Source organism: Salmo salar, unplaced genomic scaffold, assembly GCF_905237065.1.
Source record: "Salmo salar unplaced genomic scaffold, Ssal_v3.1, whole genome shotgun sequence".
NCBI lineage: Eukaryota > Metazoa > Chordata > Actinopteri > Salmoniformes > Salmonidae > Salmo > Salmo salar.
Genome location: NW_025547357.1, coordinates 22,350 through 48,154, shown reverse-complemented (window position 1 = coordinate 48,154; position 25,805 = coordinate 22,350). Strand labels below are relative to the sequence as shown.

Below are 25,805 nucleotides of genomic sequence, written 5' to 3'. Positions count from 1 at the left end.
CCTGGACCATGGTGGGTCATCTACCTGTTCACTACACCTGAACCATGGTGGGTCATCTACCTGTTCACTACACCTGGACCATGGTGGGTCATCTACCTGTTCACTACACCTGAACCATGGTGGGTCATCTACCTGTTCACTACACCTGAACCATGGTGGGTCATCTACCTGTTCACTACACCTGGACCATGGTAGGTCATCTACCTGTTCACTACACCTGAACCATGGTGGGTCATCTACCATCTACCTGTTCACTACACCTGAACCATGGTGGGTCATCTACCTGTTCACTACACCTGAACCATGGTGGGTCATCTACCATCTACCTGTTCACTACACCTGAACCATGGTGGGTCATCTACCATCTACCTGTTCACTACACCTGAACCATGGTGGGTCATCTACCTGTTCACTACACCTGAACCATGGTAGGTCATCTACCATCTACCTGTTCACTACACCTGGACCATGGTGGGTCATCTACCTGTTCACTACACCTGAACCATGGTGGGTCATCTACCTGTTCACTACACCTGAACCATGGTGGGTCATCTACCTGTTCACTACACCTGAACCATGGTGGGTCATCTACCTGTTCACTACACCTGGACCATGGTGGGTCATCTACCTGTTCACTACACCTGAACCATGGTGGGTCATCTACCTGTTCACTACACCTGAACCATGGTAGGTCATCTACCATCTACCTGTTCACTACACCTGAACCATGGTGGGTCATCTACCTGTTCACTACACCTGAACCATGGTGGGTCATCTACCTGTTCACTACACCTGAACCATGGTGGGCCATCTACCTGTTCACTACACCTGAACCATGGTGGGTCATCTACCTGGTCACTACACCTGAACCATGGTGGGTCATCTACCATCTACCTGTTCACTACACCTGAACCATGGTGAGTCATCTACCTGTTCACTACACCTGGACCATGGTGGGTCATCTACCATCTACCTGTTCACTACACCTGGACCATGGTGGGTCATCTACCTGTTCACTACACCTGGACCATGGTGGGTCATCTACCTGTTCACTACACCTGGACCATGGTGGGTCATCTACCTGTTCACTACACCTGAACCATGGTGGGTCATCTACCATCTACCTGTTCACTACACCTGGACCATGGTGGGTCATCTACCTGTTCACTACACCTGGACCATGGTAGGTCATCTACCTGTTCACTACACCTGAACCATGGTGGGTCATCTACCTGTTCACTACACCTGAACCATGGTGGGTCAGCTACCATCTACCTGTTCACTACACCTGAACCATGGTGGGTCATCTACCATCTACCTGTTCACTACACCTGAACCATGGTGGGTCATCTACCTGTTCACTACACCTGGACCATGGTGGGTCATCTACCTGTTCACTACACCTGGACCATGGTGGGTCATCTACCTGTTCACTACACCTGGACCATGGTGGGTCATCTACCTGTTCACTACACCTGGACCATGGTAGGTCATCTACCTGTTCACTACACCTGGACCATGGTAGGTCATCTACATGTTCACTACACCTGGACCATGGTAGGTCATCTACATGTTCACTACACCTGGACCATGGTAGGTCATCTACCTGGTTCACTACACCTGAACCATGGTGGGTCATCTACCTGTTCACTACACCTGGACCATGGTGGGTCATCTACCATCTACCTGTTCACTACACCTGAACCATGGTAGGTCATCTACCTGTTCACTACACCTGAACCATGGTGGGTCATCTACCATCTACCTGTTCACTACACCTGAACCATGGTGGGTCATCTACCTGTTCACTACACCTGAACCATGGTGGGTCATCTACCTGTTCACTACACCTGAACCATGGTGGGTCATCTACCATCTACCTGTTCACTACACCTGAACCATGGTGGGTCATCTACCTGTTCACTACACCTGAACCATGGTGGGTCATCTACCATCTACCTGTTCACTACACCTGAACCATGGTGGGTCATCTACCATCTACCTGTTCACTACACCTGAACCATGGTGGGTCATCTACCTGTTCACTACACCTGGACCATGGTGGGTCATCTACCTGTTCACTACACCTGAACCATGGTGGGTCATCTACCTGTTCACTACACCTGAACCATGGTGGGTCATCTACCTGTTCACTACACCTGAACCATGGTGGGTCATCTACCTGTTCACTACACCTGGACCATGGTAGGTCATCTACCTGTTCACTACACCTGAACCATGGTGGGTCATCTACCATCTACCTGTTCACTACACCTGGACCATGGTGGGTCATCTACCTGTTCACTACACCTGGACCATGGTAGGTCATCTACCTGTTCACTACACCTGGACCATGGTGGGTCATCTACCTGTTCACTACACCTGAACCATGGTGGGTCAGCTACCATCTACCTGTTCACTACACCTGAACCATGGTGGGTCATCTACCATCTACCTGTTCACTACACCTGAACCATGGTGGGTCATCTACCTGTTCACTACACCTGGACCATGGTGGGTCATCTACCTGTTCACTACACCTGGACCATGGTGGGTCATCTACCTGTTCACTACACCTGGACCATGGTGGGTCATCTACCTGTTCACTACACCTGGACCATGGTAGGTCATCTACCTGTTCACTACACCTGGACCATGGTAGGTCATCTACATGTTCACTACACCTGGACCATGGTAGGTCATCTACATGTTCACTACACCTGGACCATGGTAGGTCATCTACCTGTTCACTACACCTGAACCATGGTGGGTCATCTACCTGTTCACTACACCTGGACCATGGTGGGTCATCTACCATCTACCTGTTCACTACACCTGAACCATGGTAGGTCATCTACCTGTTCACTACACCTGAACCATGGTGGGTCATCTACCATCTACCTGTTCACTACACCTGAACCATGGTGGGTCATCTACCTGTTCACTACACCTGAACCATGGTGGGTCATCTACCTGTTCACTACACCTGAACCATGGTGGGTCATCTACCATCTACCTGTTCACTACACCTGAACCATGGTGGGTCATCTACCTGTTCACTACACCTGAACCATGGTGGGTCATCTACCATCTACCTGTTCACTACACCTGAACCATGGTGGGTCATCTACCATCTACCTGTTCACTACACCTGAACCATGGTGGGTCATCTACCTGTTCACTACACCTGGACCATGGTGGGTCATCTACCTGTTCACTACACCTGAACCATGGTGGGTCATCTACCTGTTCACTACACCTGAACCATGGTGGGTCATCTACCTGTTCACTACACCTGAACCATGGTGGGTCATCTACCTGTTCACTACACCTGGACCATGGTGGGTCATCTACCTGTTCACTACACCTGAACCATGGTGGGTCATCTACCTGTTCACTACACCTGAACCATGGTAGGTCATCTACCATCTACCTGTTCACTACACCTGAACCATGGTGGGTCATCTACCTGTTCACTACACCTGAACCATGGTGGGTCATCTACCTGTTCACTACACCTGAACCATGGTGGGCCATCTACCTGTTCACTACACCTGAACCATGGTGGGTCATCTACCTGTTCACTACACCTGAACCATGGTGGGTCATCTACCATCTACCTGTTCACTACACCTGAACCATGGTGAGTCATCTACCTGTTCACTACACCTGGACCATGGTGGGTCATCTACCATCTACCTGTTCACTACACCTGGACCATGGTGGGTCATCTACCTGTTCACTACACCTGAACCATGGTGGGTCATCTACCTGTTCACTACACCTGGACCATGGTGGGTCATCTACCTGTTCACTACACCTGAACCATGGTGGGTCATCTACCTGTTCACTACACCTGGACCATGGTGGGTCATCTATCATCTACCTGTTCACTACACCTGAACCATGGTGGGTCATCTACCTGTTCACTACACCTGGACCATGGTGGGTCATCTACCTGTTCACTACACCTGGACCATGGTGGGTCATCTGTCATCTACCTGTTCACTACACCTGGACCATGGTGGGTCATCTACCTGTTCACTACACCTGGACCATGGTGGGTCATCTACCTGTTCACTACACCTGAACCATGGTGGGTCATCTACCTGTTCACTACACCTGGACCATGGTGGGTCATCTACCTGTTCACTACACCTGAACCATGGTGGGTCATCTACCTGTTCAATACACCTGAACCATGGTGGGTCATCTACCATCTACCTGTTCACTACACCTGAACCATGGTAGGTCATCTACCTGTTCACTACACGTGAACCATGGTGGGTCATCTACCTGTTCACTACACCTGGACCATGGTGGGTCATCTACCTGTTCACTACACCTGGACCATGGTGGGTCATCTACCTGTTCACTACACCTGGACCATGGTGGGTCATCTACCTGTTCACTACACCTGGACCATGGTAGGTCATCTACCTGTTCACTACACCTGAACCATGGTGGGTCATCTACCATCTACCTGTTCACTACACCTGGACCATGGTGGGTCATCTACCTGTTCACTACACCTGGACCATGGTAGGTCATCTACCTGTTCACTACACCTGAACCATGGTGGGTCATCTACCATCTACCTGTTCACTACACCTGGACCATGGTGGGTCATCTACCTGTTCACTACACCTGAACCATGGTGGGTCATCTACCTGTTCACTACACCTGGACCATGGTGGGTCATCTACCTGTTCACTACTCCTGGACCATGGTGGGTCATCTACCTGTTCACTACTCCTGGACCATGGTGGGTCATCTACCTGTTCACTATACCTGAACCATGGTGGGTCATCTACCTGTTCACTACACCTGAACCATGGTGGGTCATCTACCTGTTCACTACACCTGAACCATGGTGGGTCATCTACCTGTTCAATACACCTGAACCATGGTGGGTCATCTACCATCTACCTGTTCACTACACCTGAACCATGGTAGGTCATCTACCTGTTCACTACACCTGAACCATGGTGGGTCATCTACCTGTTCACTACACCTGGACCATGGTGGGTCATCTACCATCTACCTGTTCACTACACCTGGACCATGGTAGGTCATCTACCTGTTCACTACACCTGAACCATGGTGGGTCATCTACCATCTACCTGTTCACTACACCTGAACCATGGTAGGTCATCTACCTGTTCACTACACCTGAACCATGGTGGGTCATCTACCTGTTCACTACTCCTGGACCATGGTGGGTCATCTACCTGTTCACTACACCTGGACCATGGTGGGTCATCTACCTGTTCACTACACCTGGACCATGGTGGGTCATCTACCTGTTCACTACACCTGGACCATGGTAGGTCATCTACCTGTTCACTACACCTGAACCATGGTGGGTCATCTACCATCTACCTGTTCACTACACCTGGACCATGGTGGGCCATCTACCTGTTCACTACACCTGGACCATGGTGGGTCATCTACCTGTTCACTACACCTGGACCATGGTGGGTCACCTACCTGTTCACTACACCTGGACCATGGTGGGTCATCTAACTGTTCACTACACCTGGACCATGGTGGGTCATCTACCTGTTCACTACACCTGGACCATGGTGGGTCATCTACCATCTACCTGTTCACTACACCTGAACCATGGTGGGTCATCTACCTGTTCACTACACCTGGACCATGGTGGGTCATCTACCTGTTCACTACACCTGAACCATGGTGGGTCATCTACCTGTTCACTACACCTGGACCATGGTGGGTCATCTACCATCTACCTGTTCGCTACACCTGGACCATGGTGGGTCATCTACCATCTACCTGTTCACTACACCTGAACCATGGTGGGTCATCTACCTGTTCACTACACCTGAACCATGGTGGGTCATCTACCTGTTCACTACACCTGGACCATGGTGGGTCATCTACCTGTTCACTACACCTGGACCATGGTGGGTCATCTACCTGTTCACTACACCTGGACCATGGTGGGTCATCTACCTGTTCACTACACCTGAACCATGGTGGGTCATCTACCATCTACCTGTTCACTACACCTGGACCATGGTGGGTCATCTACCTGTTCACTACACCTGAACCATGGTGGGTCATCTACCTGTTCACTACACCTGAACCATGGTGGGTCATCTACCTGTTCACTACACCTGGACCATGGTGGGTCATCTACCTGTTCACTACACCTGAACCATGGTGGGTCATCTACCATCTACCTGTTCACTACACCTGGACCATGGTGGGTCATCTACCTGTTCACTACACCTGGACCATGGTAGGTCATCTACATGTTCACTACACCTGGACCATGGTAGGTCATCTACATGTTCACTACACCTGGACCATGGTAGGTCATCTACCTGTTCACTACACCTGAACCATGGTGGGTCATCTACCTGTTCACTACACCTGGACCATGGTGGGTCATCTACCATCTACCTGTTCACTACACCTGAACCATGGTAGGTCATCTACCTGTTCACTACACCTGAACCATGGTGGGTCATCTACCATCTACCTGTTCACTACACCTGAACCATGGTGGGTCATCTACCTGTTCACTACACCTGAACCATGGTGGGTCATCTACCTGTTCACTACACCTGAACCATGGTGGGTCATCTACCATCTACCTGTTCACTACACCTGAACCATGGTGGGTCATCTACCTGTTCACTACACCTGAACCATGGTGGGTCATCTACCATCTACCTGTTCACTACACCTGAACCATGGTGGGTCATCTACCATCTACCTGTTCACTACACCTGAACCATGGTGGGTCATCTACCTGTTCACTACACCTGGACCATGGTGGGTCATCTACCTGTTCACTACACCTGAACCATGGTGGGTCATCTACCTGTTCACTACACCTGAACCATGGTGGGTCATCTACCTGTTCACTACACCTGAACCATGGTGGGTCACCTACCTGTTCACTACACCTGGACCATGGTAGGTCATCTACCTGTTCACTACACCTGAACCATGGTGGGTCATCTACCATCTACCTGTTCACTACACCTGGACCATGGTGGGTCATCTACCTGTTCACTACACCTGGACCATGGTAGGTCATCTACCTGTTCACTACACCTGGACCATGGTGGGTCATCTACCTGTTCACTACACCTGAACCATGGTGGGTCAGCTACCATCTACCTGTTCACTACACCTGAACCATGGTGGGTCATCTACCATCTACCTGTTCACTACACCTGAACCATGGTGGGTCATCTACCTGTTCACTACACCTGGACCATGGTGGGTCATCTACCTGTTCACTACACCTGGACCATGGTGGGTCATCTACCTGTTCACTACACCTGGACCATGGTGGGTCATCTACCTGTTCACTACACCTGGACCATGGTAGGTCATCTACCTGTTCACTACACCTGGACCATGGTAGGTCATCTACATGTTCACTACACCTGGACCATGGTAGGTCATCTACATGTTCACTACACCTGGACCATGGTAGGTCATCTACCTGTTCACTACACCTGAACCATGGTGGGTCATCTACCTGTTCACTACACCTGGACCATGGTGGGTCATCTACCATCTACCTGTTCACTACACCTGAACCATGGTAGGTCATCTACCTGTTCACTACACCTGAACCATGGTGGGTCATCTACCATCTACCTGTTCACTACACCTGAACCATGGTGGGTCATCTACCTGTTCACTACACCTGAACCATGGTGGGTCATCTACCTGTTCACTACACCTGAACCATGGTGGGTCATCTACCATCTACCTGTTCACTACACCTGAACCATGGTGGGTCATCTACCTGTTCACTACACCTGAACCATGGTGGGTCATCTACCATCTACCTGTTCACTACACCTGAACCATGGTGGGTCATCTACCATCTACCTGTTCACTACACCTGAACCATGGTGGGTCATCTACCTGTTCACTACACCTGGACCATGGTGGGTCATCTACCTGTTCACTACACCTGAACCATGGTGGGTCATCTACCTGTTCACTACACCTGAACTATGGTGGGTCATCTACCTGTTCACTACACCTGAACCATGGTGGGTCATCTACCTGTTCACTACACCTGGACCATGGTGGGTCATCTACCTGTTCACTACACCTGAACCATGGTGGGTCATCTACCTGTTCACTACACCTGAACCATGGTAGGTCATCTACCATCTACCTGTTCACTACACCTGAACCATGGTGGGTCATCTACCTGTTCACTACACCTGAACCATGGTGGGTCATCTACCTGTTCACTACACCTGAACCATGGTGGGCCATCTACCTGTTCACTACACCTGAACCATGGTGGGTCATCTACCTGTTCACTACACCTGAACCATGGTGGGTCATCTACCATCTACCTGTTCACTACACCTGAACCATGGTGAGTCATCTACCTGTTCACTACACCTGGACCATGGTGGGTCATCTACCATCTACCTGTTCACTACACCTGGACCATGGTGGGTCATCTACCTGTTCACTACACCTGAACCATGGTGGGTCATCTACCTGTTCACTACACCTGGACCATGGTGGGTCATCTACCTGTTCACTACACCTGAACCATGGTGGGTCATCTACCTGTTCACTACACCTGGACCATGGTGGGTCATCTATCATCTACCTGTTCACTACACCTGAACCATGGTGGGTCATCTACCTGTTCACTACACCTGGACCATGGTGGGTCATCTACCTGTTCACTACACCTGGACCATGGTGGGTCATCTGTCATCTACCTGTTCACTACACCTGGACCATGGTGGGTCATCTACCTGTTCACTACACCTGGACCATGGTGGGTCATCTACCTGTTCACTACACCTGAACCATGGTGGGTCATCTACCTGTTCACTACACCTGGACCATGGTGGGTCATCTACCTGTTCACTACACCTGAACCATGGTGGGTCATCTACCTGTTCAATACACCTGAACCATGGTGGGTCATCTACCATCTACCTGTTCACTACACCTGAACCATGGTAGGTCATCTACCTGTTCACTACACCTGAACCATGGTGGGTCATCTACCTGTTCACTACACCTGGACCATGGTGGGTCATCTACCTGTTCACTACACCTGGACCATGGTGGGTCATCTACCTGTTCACTACACCTGGACCATGGTGGGTCATCTACCTGTTCACTACACCTGGACCATGGTAGGTCATCTACCTGTTCACTACACCTGAACCATGGTGGGTCATCTACCATCTACCTGTTCACTACACCTGGACCATGGTGGGTCATCTACCTGTTCACTACACCTGGACCATGGTAGGTCATCTACCTGTTCACTACACCTGAACCATGGTGGGTCATCTACCATCTACCTGTTCACTACACCTGGACCATGGTGGGTCATCTACCTGTTCACTACACCTGAACCATGGTGGGTCATCTACCTGTTCACTACACCTGGACCATGGTGGGTCATCTACCTGTTCACTACTCCTGGACCATGGTGGGTCATCTACCTGTTCACTACTCCTGGACCATGGTGGGTCATCTACCTGTTCACTATACCTGAACCATGGTGGGTCATCTACCTGTTCACTACACCTGAACCATGGTGGGTCATCTACCTGTTCACTACACCTGAACCATGGTGGGTCATCTACCTGTTCAATACACCTGAACCATGGTGGGTCATCTACCATCTACCTGTTCACTACACCTGAACCATGGTAGGTCATCTACCTGTTCACTACACCTGAACCATGGTGGGTCATCTACCTGTTCACTACACCTGGACCATGGTGGGTCATCTACCATCTACCTGTTCACTACACCTGGACCATGGTAGGTCATCTACCTGTTCACTACACCTGAACCATGGTGGGTCATCTACCATCTACCTGTTCACTACACCTGAACCATGGTAGGTCATCTACCTGTTCACTACACCTGAACCATGGTGGGTCATCTACCTGTTCACTACTCCTGGACCATGGTGGGTCATCTACCTGTTCACTACACCTGGACCATGGTGGGTCATCTACCTGTTCACTACACCTGGACCATGGTGGGTCATCTACCTGTTCACTACACCTGGACCATGGTAGGTCATCTACCTGTTCACTACACCTGAACCATGGTGGGTCATCTACCATCTACCTGTTCACTACACCTGGACCATGGTGGGCCATCTACCTGTTCACTACACCTGGACCATGGTGGGTCATCTACCTGTTCACTACACCTGGACCATGGTGGGTCACCTACCTGTTCACTACACCTGGACCATGGTGGGTCATCTAACTGTTCACTACACCTGGACCATGGTGGGTCATCTACCTGTTCACTACACCTGGACCATGGTGGGTCATCTACCATCTACCTGTTCACTACACCTGAACCATGGTGGGTCATCTACCTGTTCACTACACCTGGACCATGGTGGGTCATCTACCTGTTCACTACACCTGAACCATGGTGGGTCATCTACCTGTTCACTACACCTGGACCATGGTGGGTCATCTACCATCTACCTGTTCGCTACACCTGGACCATGGTGGGTCATCTACCATCTACCTGTTCACTACACCTGAACCATGGTGGGTCATCTACCTGTTCACTACACCTGAACCATGGTGGGTCATCTACCTGTTCACTACACCTGGACCATGGTGGGTCATCTACCTGTTCACTACACCTGGACCATGGTGGGTCATCTACCTGTTCACTACACCTGGACCATGGTGGGTCATCTACCTGTTCACTACACCTGAACCATGGTGGGTCATCTACCATCTACCTGTTCACTACACCTGGACCATGGTGGGTCATCTACCTGTTCACTACACCTGAACCATGGTGGGTCATCTACCTGTTCACTACACCTGAACCATGGTGGGTCATCTACCTGTTCACTACACCTGGACCATGGTGGGTCATCTACCTGTTCACTACACCTGAACCATGGTGGGTCATCTACCATCTACCTGTTCACTACACCTGGACCATGGTGGGTCATCTACCTGTTCACTACACCTGAACCATGGTGGGTCATCTACCTGTTCACTACACCTGGACCATGGTGGGTCATCTACCTGTTCACTACACCTGGACCATGGTGGGTCATCTACCTGTTCACTACACCTGGACCATGGTGGGTCATCTACCTGTTCACTACACCTGAACCATGGTGGGTCATCTACCTGTTCACTACACCTGAACCATGGTGGGTCATCTACCTGTTCACTACACCTGGACCATGGTGGGTCATCTACCTGTTCACTACACCTGAACCATGGTGGGTCATCTACCTGTTCAATACACCTGAACCATGGTGGGTCATCTACCATCTACCTGTTCACTACACCTGAACCATGGTAGGTCATCTACCTGTTCACTACACCTGAACCATGGTGGGTCATCTACCTGTTCACTACACCTGGACCATGGTGGGTCATCTACCTGTTCACTACACCTGGACCATGGTGGGTCATCTACCTGTTCACTACACCTGGACCATGGTGGGTCATCTACCTGTTCACTACACCTGGACCATGGTAGGTCATCTACCTGTTCACTACACCTGAACCATGGTGGGTCATCTACCATCTACCTGTTCACTACACCTGGACCATGGTGGGTCATCTACCTGTTCACTACACCTGGACCATGGTAGGTCATCTACCTGTTCACTACACCTGAACCATGGTGGGTCATCTACCATCTACCTGTTCACTACACCTGGACCATGGTGGGCCTTCTACCTGTTCACTACACCTGGACCATGGTGGGTCATCTACCTGTTCACTACACCTGGACCATGGTGGGTCATCTACCTGTTCACTACACCTGAACCATGGTGGGTCATCTACCTGTTCACTACACCTGGACCATGGTGGGTCATCTACCATCTACCTGTTCACTACACCTGAACCATGGTGGGTCATCTACCTGTTCACTACACCTGGACCATGGTGGGTCATCTACCTGTTCACTACACCCGAACCATGGTGGGTCATCTACCTGTTCACTACACCTGGACCATGGTGGGTCATCTCCCATCTACCTGTTCACTACACCTGAACCATGGTGGGTCATCTACCTGTTCACTACACCTGAACCATGGTGGGTCATCTACCTGTTCACTACACCTGGACCATGGTGGGTCATCTACCTTTTCACTACACCTGGACCATGGTGGGTCATCTACCTGTTCACTACACCTGGACCATGGTGGGTCATCTACCTGTTCACTACACCTGGACCATGGTGGGTCATCTACCTGTTCACTACACCTGAACCATGGTGGGTCATCTACCTGTTCACTACACCTGAACCATGGTGGGTCATCTACCATCTACCTGTTCACTACACCTGGACCATGGTGGGTCATCTACCTGTTCACTACACCTGAACCATGGTGGGTCATCTACCTGTTCACTACACCTGAACCATGGTGGGTCATCTACCTGTTCACTACACCTGGACCATGGTGGGTCATCTACCTGTTCACTACACCTGAACCATGGTGGGTCATCTACCATCTACCTGTTCACTACACCTGGACCATGGTGGGTCATCTACCTGTTCACTACACCTGAACCATGGTGGGTCATCTACCTGTTCACTACACCTGGACCATGGTGGGTCATCTACCTGTTCACTACACCTGGACCATGGTGGGTCATCTACCTGTTCACTACACCTGGACCATGGTGGGTCATCTACCTGTTCACTACACCTGGACCATGGTGGGTCATCTACCTGTTTACTACACCTGAACCATGGTGGGTCATCTACCTGTTCACTACACCTGGACCATGGTGGGTCATCTACCTGTTCACTACACCTGGACCATGGTGGGTCATCTACCTGTTCACTACACCTGGACCATGGTGGGTCATCTACCTGTTCACTACACCTGGACCATGGTAGGTCATCTACCTGTTCACTACACCTGAACCATGGTGGGTCATCTACCATCTACCTGTTCACTACACCTGGACCATGGTGGGTCATCTACCTGTTCACTACACCTGGACCATGGTAGGTCATCTACCTGTTCACTACACCTGAACCATGGTGGGTCATCTACCATCTACCTGTTCACTACACCTGGACCATGGTGGGCCTTCTACCTGTTCACTACACCTGGACCATGGTGGGTCATCTACCTGTTCACTACACCTGGACCATGGTGGGTCATCTACCTGTTCACTACACCTGAACCATGGTGGGTCATCTACCTGTTCACTACACCTGGACCATGGTGGGTCATCTACCATCTACCTGTTCACTACACCTGAACCATGGTGGGTCATCTACCTGTTCACTACACCTGGACCATGGTGGGTCATCTACCTGTTCACTACACCTGAACCATGGTGGGTCATCTACCTGTTCACTACACCTGGACCATGGTGGGTCATCTACCATCTACCTGTTCACTACACCTGAACCATGGTGGGTCATCTACCTGTTCACTACACCTGAACCATGGTGGGTCATCTACCTGTTCACTACACCTGGACCATGGTGGGTCATCTACCTTTTCACTACACCTGGACCATGGTGGGTCATCTACCTGTTCACTACACCTGGACCATGGTGGGTCATCTACCTGTTCACTACACCTGGACCATGGTGGGTCATCTACCTGTTCACTACACCTGAACCATGGTGGGTCATCTACCTGTTCACTACACCTGAACCATGGTGGGTCATCTACCATCTACCTGTTCACTACACCTGGACCATGGTGGGTCATCTACCTGTTCACTACACCTGAACCATGGTGGGTCATCTACCTGTTCACTACACCTGAACCATGGTGGGTCATCTACCTGTTCACTACACCTGGACCATGGTGGGTCATCTACCTGTTCACTACACCTGAACCATGGTGGGTCATCTACCATCTACCTGTTCACTACACCTGGACCATGGTGGGTCATCTACCTGTTCACTACACCTGAACCATGGTGGGTCATCTACCTGTTCACTACACCTGGACCATGGTGGGTCATCTACCTGTTCACTACACCTGGACCATGGTGGGTCATCTACCTGTTCACTACACCTGGACCATGGTGGGTCATCTACCTGTTCACTACACCTGGACCATGGTGGGTCATCTACCTGTTCACTACACCTGAACCATGGTGGGTCATCTACCTGTTCACTACACCTGGACCATGGTGGGTCATCTACCTGTTCACTACACCTGAACCATGGTGGGTCATCTACCTGTTCACTACACCTGAACCAAGGTGGGTCATCTACCTGTTCACTACACCTGGACCATGGTGGGTCATCTACCTGTTCACTACACCTGAACCATGGTGGGTCATCTACCTGTTCACTACACCTGAACCATGGTGTGTCATCTACCTTTTCACTACACCTGAACCATGGTGGGTCATCTACCTGTTCACTACACCTGAACCATGGTGGGTCATCTACCTGTTCACTACACCTGGACCATGGTGGGTCATCTACCTGTTCACTACACCTGGACCATGGTGGGTCATCTACCTGTTCACTACACCTGGACCATGGTGGGTCATCTACCATCTACCTGTTCACTACACCTGGACCATGGTGGGTCATCTACCTGTTCACTATACCTGAACCATGGTGGGTCATCTACCTGTTCACTACACCTGGACCATGGTGGGTCATCTACCTGTTCACTACACCTGAACCATGGTGGGTCATCTACCTGTTCACTACACCTGGACCATGGTGGGTCATCTACCTGTTCACTACACCTGGACCATGGTGGGTCATCTACCATCTACCTGTTCACTACACCTGGACCATGGTGGGTCATCTACCATCTACCTGTTCACTACACCTGAACCATGGTGGGTCATCTACCTGTTCACTACACCTGGACCATGGTGGGTCATCTACCTGTTCACTACACCTGGACCATAGTGGGTCATCTACCTGTTCACTACACCTGGACCACGGTGGGTCATCTACCATCTACCTGTTCACTACACCTGAACCATGGTGGGTCATCTACCTGTTCACTACACCTGAACTGTGGTACTGTAAGATGATTGTCTCTTCGGTTCTATAGAGAGACTTCTTCTCACTCATTAGTTTTGCTGCCACAGTATCTAATCTATTCCATCTGTGATCCTCTCCTCTCCTTCCTCCCTCCGTCAGCTCCAGGGCCAGCAGGCGTCTCTGTGCTCGGCTAGTTTCACTCCCTCCTCTGGAACTCTGGGACCCAACGCCAAGATGGACGTCACCGTGGCCTTCACAGCTCACACTGATGTTAGTGTCCCACATTAAACACAGTTCAGACTGATGTTAGTATCCCACATTAAACACAGTTCAGACTGATGTTAGTATCCCACATTAAACACAGTTCAGACTGATGTTAGTATCCCACATTAAACACAGTTCAGACTGATGTTAGTATCCTACATTAAACACAGTTCAGACTGATGTTAGTATCCCCACATTAAACACAGTTCAGACTGATGTTAGTATCCTACATTAAACACAGTTCAGACTGATGTTAGTATCCCACATTAAACACAGTTCAGACTGATGTTAGTATCCTACATTAAACACAGTTCAGACTGATGTTAGTATCCTACATTAAACACAGTTCAGACTGATGTTAGTGTCCCACATTAAACACAGTTCAGACTGATGTTAGTATCCTACATTAAACACAGTTCAGACTGATGTTAGTATCCCACATTAAACACAGTTCAGACTGATGTTAGTATCCTACATTAAACACAGTTCAGACTGATGTTAGTATCCCACATTAAACACAGTTCAGACTGATGTTAGTATCCTACATTAAACACAGTTCAGACTGATGTTAGTATCCTACATTAAACACAGTTCAGACTGATGTTAGTATCCTACATTAAACACAGTTCAGACTGATGTTAGTATCCCACATTAAACACAGTTCAGACTGATGTTAGTATCCTACATTAAACACAGTTCAGACTGATGTTAGTATCCCACATTAAACACAGTTCAGACTGATGTTAGTATCCTACATTAAACACAGTTCAGACTGATGTTAGTATCCTACATTAAACACAGTTCAGACTGATGTTAGTATCCCACATTAAACACAGTTCAGACTGATGTTAGTATCCCACATTAAACACAGTTCAGACTGATGTTAGTATCCTACATTAAACACAGTTCAGACTGATGTTAGTATCCCACATTAAACACAGTTCAGACTGATGTTAGTATCCTACATTAAACACAGTTCAGACTGATGTTAGTATCCTACATTAAACACAGTTCAGACTGATGTTAGTATCCTACATTAAACACAGTTCAGACTGATGTTAGTATCCCACATTAAACACAGTTCAGACTGATGTTAGTATCCTACATTAAACACAGTTCAGACTGATGTTAGTATCCTACATTAAACACAGTTCAGACTGATGTTAGTATCCTACATTAAACACAGTTCAGACTGATGTTAGTATCCTACATTAAACACAGTTCAGACTGATGTTAGTGTCCCACATTAAACACAGTTCAGACTGATGTTAGTATCCTACATTAAACACAGTTCAGACTGATGTTAGTATCCTACATTAAACACAGTTCAGACTGATGTTAGTATCCTACATTAAACACAGTTCAGACTGATGTTAGTATCCTACATTAAACACAGTTCAGACTGATGTTAGTATCCTACATTAAACACAGTTCAGACTGATGTTAGTATCCTACTTTAAACACAGTTCAGACTGATGTTAGTATCCTACATTAAACACAGTTCTTAGTGAGTGATGTCGGTCTCATCTCTCCGTCCCTGTCCTTCCCTGTAGATGGAGTTGAGTGCAGTAGCAGCGTTGTGTGAGGTGACCGGGATGAAAGATCCTCTGGTTTTGCGATTCTTCTCTAAAGCCCAGAGACTCAATGTCTCCTACTCTCTACCTGGAGACTGGTACGTGTCCTACTGTCCTTCTGTCCTACTGTCCTTCTGTCCACCTAGAGACTGGTACGTGTCCTACTGTCCTACTGTCCTACTGTCCTTCTGTCCACCTAGAGACTGGTACGTGTCCTACTGTCCTACTGTCCACATAGAGACTGGTACCAGGTTTACTGTCCTACTGTCCTACTGTCCTACAGTCCTACTGTCCACCGAGAGACTGGTACCAGTCCTACTGTCCTACTGTCCTACAGTCCTACTGTCCACATAGAGACTGGTACCAGTCCTACTGTCCTACTGTCCTACTGTCCTACTGTCCACCTAGACACTGGTACCAGTCCTACTGTCCTACTGTCCACCTAGAGACTGGTACCAGTCCTACTGTCCTACTGTCAAAAGAGTTGTTCCTGGAACCAAAAAGGATTCTCCCATGGGGAGAGCCGAAGAACCTTTTGGAACCCTTTTTCTAAGTGTGTACTCTTAAGGAGCAAGGACATTGTTATTTTCAGAGGTAGACTGGCTTTAGCAGCAAGGACATTGTTATTTTCAGAGGTAGACTGGCTTTAGCAGCAAGGACATTGTTATTTTCAGAGGTAGACTGGCTTTAGCAGCAAGGACATTGTTATTTTCAGAGGTAGACTGGCTTTAGCAGCAAGGACATTGTTATTTTCAGAGGTAGACTGGCTTTAGCAGCAAGGACATTGTTATTTTCAGAGGTAGACTGGCTTTGGCAGCCAAAACAGACAAATGCATCTAAACAGGAATCGATTCTCAATTGCGGTAAGCTTCTAGAAACATAAATCATTCTGCTTTCATATCACATCAAAATAATTTCACAAACGCACATAGGTGTTCAGAGCATGCTAGGTAGCTAATTACCACAGGTGTTCAGAGCATGCTAGGTAGTTAATTACCACAGGTGTTCAGAGCATGCTAGGTAGTTAATTACCACAGGTGTTCAGAGCATGCTAGGTAGTTAATTACCACAGGTGTTCAGAGCATGCTAGGTAGTTAATTACCACAGGTGTTCAGAGCATGCTAGGTAGCTAATTACCACAGGTGTTCAGAGCATGCTAGGTAGCTAATTACCACAGGTGTTCAGAGCATGCTAGGTTGCTAATTACCACAGGTGTTCAGAGCATGCTAGGTAGCTAATTACCACAGGTGTTCAGAGCATGCTAGGTAGATAATTACCACAGGTGTTCAGAACATGCTAGATAGCTAATTACCACAGGTGTTCAGAGCATGCTAGGTAGCTAATTACCACAGGTGTTCAGAGCATGCTAGATAGCTAATTACCACAGGTGTTCAGAGCATGCTAGGTAGCTAATTACCACAGGTGTTCAGAGCATTTTAGGTAGCTAACTACCATAGGTGTTCAGAGCATGCTAGGTAGCTAACTACCACAGGTGTTCAGAGCATGCTAGGTAGCTAATTACCACAGGTGTTCAGAGCATGCTAGGTAGCTAATTACCACAGGTGTTCAGAGCATGCTAGGTAGCTAATTACCACAGGTGTTCAGAGCATGCTAGGTAGCTAATTACCAGAGGTGTTCAGAGCATGCTAGGTAGTTAATTACCACAGGTGTTCAGAGCATGCTAGGTAGCTAATTACCACAGGTGTTCAGAGCATGCTAGGTAGCTAATTACCACATGTGTTCAGAGCATGCTAGGTAGCTAATTAGATGATGTGTCTTCTCTCCAGTCCTGGATTAGATGAAGAGGACCCTGCTGCATCGTTGGTTCTGGACTTTGGAGACAACGTCCTGTTGAAGCGACCAATCACCAAGCAGCTGGTTATAACCAATCACACAGCAATCCCAGCCCCCTTCACCCTGGAGGCGGAGTACTTCACTGGACACGCCCCCTCACCACCAGCCGGCCAATCGCAGCAGAGGTACAGTCTGTATTTTCTTAGTTTATGCGGGGTCGCCTGAAATCACTAACATCCGGTTTTCAGGGATACAGTATCTTCAACATAGCTTCAACGTTGCCCCTGAAAACCAGATGTGGGAACTATTTTTACGCCTGCTACGTTAGGTTATTATTCTCTAATGTTAGTGTTTTCCTTGAATTGTTTGCATCGAATAAATACTTTGTTCTCACCTCTGTAATGTTAATCTGTGCATTGACTGTTTGTGTTTCAGGGGCCTGCATGTAAGGAAGCCTTTACACTCTGTCCAAGCTAAGAAAGTAGAGGACAAGGCACAGGAAGGTACACAGTAGGATTAATTTACACAGAAATCATTTCATGTTTTATCCCCTGAATACAGTACATTTGACTGAACTGTGTTGTGACTGTGTGGTCCTGTATATACTGACAGGGTTTGTGAGTGGACTGTTGGCCCATGGGAAGGGCGCAGCGTTCTTCGTCCAGCCAGACTGTGGCATTCTGGGAGCGTTTGAGACTCAAACCATTGACATCACATCCTTCACCAACATGTGGGGGAATACAGAGACCAGCTCATCTGTAAGGTACAACACTACTACTAACCCCTAATACTAGCCCCTAACCCCTAATACTAGCCCCTAACCCCTAATACAAGCCCCTAACCCCTAATACTAGCCCCTAACCCCTAATACTAACCCCCAACCACTAATACTAACCCCTAACCCCTAATACTAACCCCTAACCCCTAATACTAGCCCCTAACCCCTAATACTAGCCCCTAACCCCTAATACTAACCCCTAACCCCTAATACTAACCCTAACCCCTAATACTAGCCCCTAACCCCTAATACTAACCCCTAACCCCTAATACTAGCCCCTAACCCCTAATACTAACCCCAACCCCTAATACTAGCCTCTAACCCCTAATACTAACCCCTAATACTAGCCCCTAACCCCTAATACTAACCCCTAACCCCTAATACTAGCCCCTAACCCCTAATACTAACCCCTAACCCCTAATACTAGCCCCTAACCCCTAATACTAACCCCTAATACTAACCCCTAATACTAACCCCTAACCCCTAATACTAACCCCTAATACTAGCCCCTAACCCCTAATACTAACCCCTAACCCCTAATACTAACCCCTAATACTAACCCCTAACCCCTTATACTAGCCCCTAACCCCTAATACTAGCCCCTAATACTAACCCCTAATACTAACCCCTAATACTAACCCCTAACCCCTAATACTAACCCCTAACCCCTAATACTAGCCCCTAACCCCTAATACTAACCCCTAACCCCTAATACTAGCCCCTAACCCCTAATACTAACCCCTAATACTAGCCCCTAACCCCTAATACTAACCCCTAATACTAACCCCTAATACTAAACCCTAACCCCTAATACCAGCCCCTAACCCCTAATACTAACCCCTAATACTAACCCCTAATACTAACGCCTAACCCCAAATACTAACCCCAACCCCTAATACTAGCCCCTAACCCCTAATACTAACCCCTAACCCCTAATACTAGCCCCTAACCCCTAATACTAACCCCTAATACTAGCCCCTAACCCCTAATACTAACCCCTAACCCCTAATACTAGCCCCCAACCCCTAATACTAACCCCTAACCCCTAATACTAGCCCCTAACCCCTAATACTAACCCCTAATACTAACCCCTAATACTAAACCCTAACCCTAATACCAGCCCCTAACCCCTAATACTAACCCCTAATACTAACCCCTAATACTAACGCCTAACCCCTAATACTAGCCACTAACCCCTAATACTAACCCCTAACCCCTAATACTAGCCCCTAACCCCTAATACTAACCCCTAATACTAGCCCCTAACCCCTAATACTAACCCCTAACCCCTAATACTAGCCCCTAACCCCTAATACTAACCCCTAACCCCCAATACTAGCCCCTAACCCCTAATACTAACCCCTAATACTAACCCCCTAATACTAACCCCTAACCCCTAATACTAACCCTAATACTAGCCCCTAACCCCTAATACTAACCCCTAACCCCTAATACTAACCCCTAATACTAACCCCTAACCCCTTATACTAGCCCCTAACCCCAATACTAGCCCCTAACCCCTAATACTAACCCCTAATACTAACCCCTAATACTAGCCCCTAACCCCTAATACTAACCCCTAATACTAACCCCTAATACTAACCCCTAACCCCTAATACTAGCCCCTAACCCCTAATACTAACCCCTAATACTAGCCCCTAACCCCTAATACTAACCCCTAATACTAACCCCTAATACTAAACCCTAACCCCTAATACCAGCCCCTAACCCCTAATACTAACCCCTAATACTAACCCCTAATACTAACACCTAACCCCTAATACTAACCCCAACCCCTAATACTAGCCCCTAACCCCTAATACTAACCCCTAACCCCTAATACTAACCCCAACCCTAATACTAGCCCCTAACCCCAATACTAACCCCTAACCCCTAATACTAGCCTCTAACCCCTAATACTAGCCCCCAACCCCTAATACTAACCCCTAACCCCTAATACTAGCCCCTAACCCCTAATACTAGCCCTAACCCCTAATACTAGCCCTAACCCCTAATACTAACCCCCAATACTAACCCCTAACCCCAATACTAGCCCCTAACCACTAATACTAACCCCTAACCCCTAATACTAACCCCTAATACTAACCCCTTACCCCTAATACTAAACCCTAACCCCTAATACTAGCCCCTAATACTAGCCCCTAACCCTAATACTAACCCCTTATACTAACCCCTAACCCCTAATACTAGCCCCTAACCCCTAATACTAACCCCTAATACTAGCCCCAACCCCTAATACTAACCCCTAACCCCTAATACTAGCCGCTAACCCCTAATACTAGCCCCCTAACCCCTAATACTAACCCCTAACACTAACCCCTAATACTAACCCCGAACCCCTAATACTAGCCCCTAATACTAACCCCTAATACTAACCCCTAACCCCTAATACTAACCCCTAACCCCTAATACTAACCCCAAACCCCTAATACTAAACCCTAACCCCTAATACTAGCCCCTAATACTAGCCCCTAACCCCTAATACTAACCCCTAATACTAGCCCCTAACCCCTAATACTAGCCCCTAACCCCTAATACTAACCCCTAACCCCTAATACTAACCCCTAACCCCTAATACTAACCCCTAATACTAACCCCTAACCCCTAATACTAGCCCCTAACCCCTAATACTAGCCCCTAACCCCTAATACTAGCCCCTAACCCCTAATACTAACCCCTAATACTAGCCCCTAACCCCTAATACTAACCCCTAATACTAATCCCTAACCCCTAATACTAACCCCTAATACTAACCCCTAATACTAACCCCTAACCCCTAATACTAACCCCTAACCCATAATACTAACCCCTAATACTAAGCCCTAACCCCTAATACTAACCCCTAACCCCTAATACTAGCCCCTCAACCCCTAATACTAACCCATAATACTAACCCCCAACCCCTAATACTAACCCCTAATACTAGCCCCTAACCCCTAATACTAACCCATAATACTAACCCTAACCCCTAATACTAACCCCTAATACTAGCCCCTAACCCCTAATACTAACCCCTAATACTAACCCCTAACCCCTAATACTAACCCCTAACCCCTAATACTAACCCCTAATACTAACCCCTAACCCATAATACTAACCCCTAATACTAACCCCTAACTCCTATTACTAACTCCAAAACTACTACTAGTAGTAGTAGTAGTAGTAGGTATCTTTACTACTGGTAGTGGTAGTAATAGTATGTATCAGTAGTAGTAGTAGTGGTAGTAGTGGTAGTGGTCGTGGTATTATGTAGTAATAGTGGTAGTAATATTATGTAGTAATAGTGGTAGTGGTATTATGTAGTAATAGTGGTAGTAATATTATGTAGTAGTAGTGGTAGTAATATTATGTAGTAATAGTGGTAGTAATATTATGTAGTTGTAGAAGCAGCAGTAGTAGTAGTGGTGGTAGTAATATTATGTAGTATGTAGTAGTAGTGGTAGTAGCAGTAGTAATAGTGGTAGTAGTAGTAGTAGTAGTAGTAGTAGTAGTAGTAGTATGTAGTATGTAGTGGTAGTGGTAGTAGCAGTAGTAGTGGTAGTGGTAGTGGTAGTAGTAGTAGTGATAGTAATATTATGTAGTAGTAGTAGTAGTGGTAGCTGTAGTAGTGATAGTAATATTATTATTATTATTATGTAGTAGTGGTGGTAGTGGTAGTAGTGATAGTAATATTATGTAGTAGTAGTATGTAGTAGTAGTAGTAGTGATAGTAATATTATGTAGTAGTAATATGTAGTAGTGGTAGTAGCAGTAGTAGTAGTATGTAGTGGTAGTAGTAGTGATTGGTGGTGGTAGTGGTAGTAATAGTAGTAGTATGTAGCAGTGGTAGTAATATTATGTAGTAGTGGTAGTGGTAGTGGTAGTAGTAGTAATAGTAGTAGTGGTAGTAGTAGTGGTTGGTGGTGGTAGTGGTAGTAATAGTAGTAGTATGTAGCAGTGGTAGTAATATTATGTAGTAGTGGTAGTAGCTATCTGTACCCGTCTTCTGTCTCTGTGGTAGGTGGGTGACCTCCAGCCCAAGCTGATCCCCATTCAGATGACAGTGATGGGCTGTCCTCTTTACTTCCAGATGATTGGTCCACAGCCAGACAGACAGAACCAGGGACCAATCATACGGTGAGCTGGATTCCTGGTACTGTAGCTGAGTGTAACTCTATCTTCTGATACGTTCTTTAACTTCCTCATAAATCTCCCAATGACCAATCTGCATCTTTACCTGCCTACCTGTCTCTTCTCAGGTTTGGTACTCACGTCTCTGGAGGAGACACCGTGTCCCGCTCTCTACGTCTGAACAACACAAGCCCCTACGGTAAGATCTCAGCTCCGGACACCTCAGACATCCTCTCGTCAGATGGACCTGTTTCCTTAAAGGGAAAGTGTTTCCTTAAAGGGAAAAACTTTAGTCAAGTGTGAACAGATTATTGCTGTGTGTTTTATGTCAGATATCCGTATGGACTGGGAGAGCTACAACGTGGACCAGGAGGACAGGAAGCTGCTGGATGTGGTGGTTGCCTACGGAGACGCCTTTCCCCTGAAGGACGCAGACGGCAACGAGGTGGTTGGGGGCGGGGCCATGTCTAATGATACTCCGCCCACTTGGGACCGGAGCCACACACCCAGCACTGAGGGAACAAGCTCCTCCCTCAAGAGCAAGTCTGTGAGTGGATGGAGATACCTGTCCTTCATAGACATGACAACTTATTTCTACCAAAACAAGTATGGGTTCAACATGATCACAACATGTACAATGTGCCACAAGTATGGGTTCAACATGATCACAACATGTACAATGTGCCACAAGTATGGGTTTAACATGATCACAACATGTACAATGTGCCACAAGTATGGGTTTAACATGATCACAACATGTACAATGTGCCACAAGTATGGGTTCAACATCATCACAACATGTACAATGTGCCACAAGTATGGGTTTAACATGATCACAACATGTACAATGTGCCACAAGTATGGGTTTAACATGATCACAACATGTACAATGTGCCACAAGTATGGGTTTAACATGATCACAACATGTACAATGTGCCACAAGTATGGGTTTAACATGATCACAACATGTACAATGTGCCACAAGTATGGGTTTAACATGATCACAACATGTACAATGTGCCACAAGTATGGGTTTAACATGATCACAACATGTACAATGTGCCACAAGTATGGGTTTAACATGATCACAACATGTACAATGTGCCACAAGTATGGGTTCAACATGATCACAATATGTACAATGTTGTTATTGTGATAAGCATTCTGTTGTGATGAAGTGGCTGCGGAAACCACCACTACATAAGCGTGTATCAATGGTTGTTCCTTCTCACCTGTAGGACCATGAGGAGGAGGAGAAGGAGGAGGAAGGAGTTGTCCACTCGGCGCCTCCTCAGAAGAGGCTCTTCTCTGTCTTCATCAGGCCGCATGAAGGCAACGCCTCCGACTACCCATACTGCATCACTCCACAGCAGATCGTACGTATAGCATACTACCCATACTGCATCACTCCACAGCAGATAGTACGTATAGCATACTACCCATACTGCATCACTCCACAGCAGATGGAGGGCTTGTTTGACATTGCAGCCAACAGTGCAGGCGATTGCCAACTAACTGATCTGTGTAAATAGTCCGGGTGGCCATTTAATAAATTGTTCAGCAGTCTTATGGCTTGGGGGTAGAAACTGTTAAGGAGCCTTTTGGACCCAGACTTGGCGCTCCGGTACCGCTTGCCGAGTGGTAGTAGAGAAAAAAGTCTATGACTTGGGTGACTGGATTCTTTGACTATTTTTTGTGCCTTCCTCTGACACTGCCTAATATAGAGGTCCTGGATGGCAGGAAGCTTGGCCCCAGTGATGTACTGGGCCGTACTCACTACCCGCCATAGCACCTTACGGTCAGATGCCGAGCAGTTGCCATACCAGGCGGTGATGCAACTGGTCAGGATGCTCTCGATGGTGCAGCTGGAGAACCTATTGAGGATCTGGGGACCCATGACACATATTTTCAGTCTCCTGAGGGGGAAAAAGTGTTGTTGTGCCCTCTTCACGACTGTCATGGTGTGTTTGGACCATGATAGTGTGTTGGTGATGTGGACACCAAGGAACTTGAAATTCTCGACCCGCTCCACTACAGCCCGTCAATGAGAATGGGGGCCTGTTCGGGCCCGCCTTTTCCTGTAGTCCACAATCATCTCCTTTGTCTTGATCACATTGAGGGAGAGGTTGTTGTCCTGGCACCACACGGCCAGGTCTCTGACCTCCTCCCTATAGGCTGTCTCGTCGTTGTCGACTGTTGTGTCATCGGCAAACTTAATGATGGTGTTGGTGTCGTGCCTGGCTGTGCAGTCATGAGTGAGCCCCGTCGATGTGAAAATT

The 25,805-nt window shown here is 47.8% G+C and overlaps 1 pseudogene; it reads left to right on the top strand.

The window, feature by feature from the left end:
• The window catches only part of LOC123731795 (deleted in lung and esophageal cancer protein 1-like), a 64,339-nt pseudogene that overhangs the window by 18,526 nt on the left and 20,008 nt on the right, over positions 1-25,805 (top strand).